General features: G+C 45.6%; 1 non-coding gene across 1 annotated transcript; it reads left to right on the forward strand.

Moving 5' to 3' along the window:
• Positions 1–1,081: 1,081 nt before the first annotated feature.
• Trnat-ugu lies at positions 1,082–1,155 on the forward strand. Its single transcript has one exon. It is a non-coding gene; the product is annotated as a tRNA-Thr (tRNA).
• Positions 1,156–1,385: the final 230 nt, after the last annotated feature.

Raw genomic sequence — 1,385 nt, forward strand, 5'->3', positions numbered from 1 at the left:
CTCGCCTCCCCCTCTTTCCATCCAATTTTTTTCTCACCTTCCCTTCCCCCCCCCCCCCCCTTCCTAGCCGTCCCCCCTTCCCTCCTCCCCGCCGGCTTATTACAGTGTACAGTATGTACAATACTGCAAGCTTTTCTTGACGATAACTTATTTTTTATTGCCATTTCATTACTTTTATGTATGTACATATCGAAATATGGTCTGGTTTTAAAGGTCATAATTTTAATTTCAACATTTTAAGAAAATTTAGCATAATGGTGTTCATTTACTATAGCATATCACCCTGGCGCATACAACTCGCGTCGTCTCTCGCCAGCATCTTTCCTTAGACTATCGATTTCCAACCTGTGGTTCGCGAACCCCCAGGGGGTTCACAAAATATTCAAGGTGCTCATCAAAAGTCTTTCGAGATTAGGCCTGTTACTGTTTCTTAGTCATAATAATAATAATAATAATAGTTTTTATGATTATTATTATTATTTTAAAATTAGATTAACCCTGTAATGCCCCTTGTTGCGTATGTATGACATCGGGAATTTTTCACGTTATTTCCACAATAAATTAATATTTTCCGCGAATTTCTGACTTACAGTTATGTAACAACGATAGACATGAGTCAGGAAGAATCAATCAGAAAGAAAAGATACCATCTCCATATATAGTTCAGGCTAACCAGCCATGACCTTCTTCTTGTGTGCGGATGAACACGCATTGTCCGAACTCTTACGGGACTCGGTAAGATTGTCTGCCGCGAGTAATGAGTGTAATGGGCAGGTTCAAAATGGTTCAAATGGCTCTGAGCACTATGGGACTTAACTGCTGAGGTCATCAGTCCCCTAGAACTTAGAACTACTTAAACCTAACTAACCTAAGGACATCACACACACCCATGCCCGAGGTAGGATTCGAACCTGCGACCGTAGCGGTCACGCGGTTCCAGACTGACGCGCCTAGAACCGCACGGCCACATCGGTAGTGGGCAGGGGCACTACGGATGTAGTGTGTGGAGATTAAGTTGGGAATGTGGGACTCACGGGGAGCGTGCAAGGGATAAATCCCTGCAGTCGCACTATCCTCTGTACCCTCGGTGGCTCAGCTGGATAGAGCGCCTGCCATGTAAGCAGAAGATCCTGGGTTCGAGTCCCGGTCGGGGCACACATTTTCAACTGTCCACGTTGACGAATGTCAACGCCTGTCGACAGCGTAGGGTCTTGATTTCATTATTGTTACCTCAGGAGTCTGTTGGCTTGGATGAGGACAGTCGTCTCTCAGCCGTGTGGCGAAGCGGACGTGCACAGGGCTGTGTACGGTCTCCTCGAACAGGCCGTTGTTTACTCGCGTGGATAGTAATACTATTGTGTAAATAGATCACCTCGAACGACGAT

Source organism: Schistocerca americana, chromosome 5, assembly GCF_021461395.2.
Source record: "Schistocerca americana isolate TAMUIC-IGC-003095 chromosome 5, iqSchAmer2.1, whole genome shotgun sequence".
In the NCBI taxonomy this organism is placed as follows: Eukaryota; Metazoa; Arthropoda; class Insecta; order Orthoptera; family Acrididae; genus Schistocerca; species Schistocerca americana.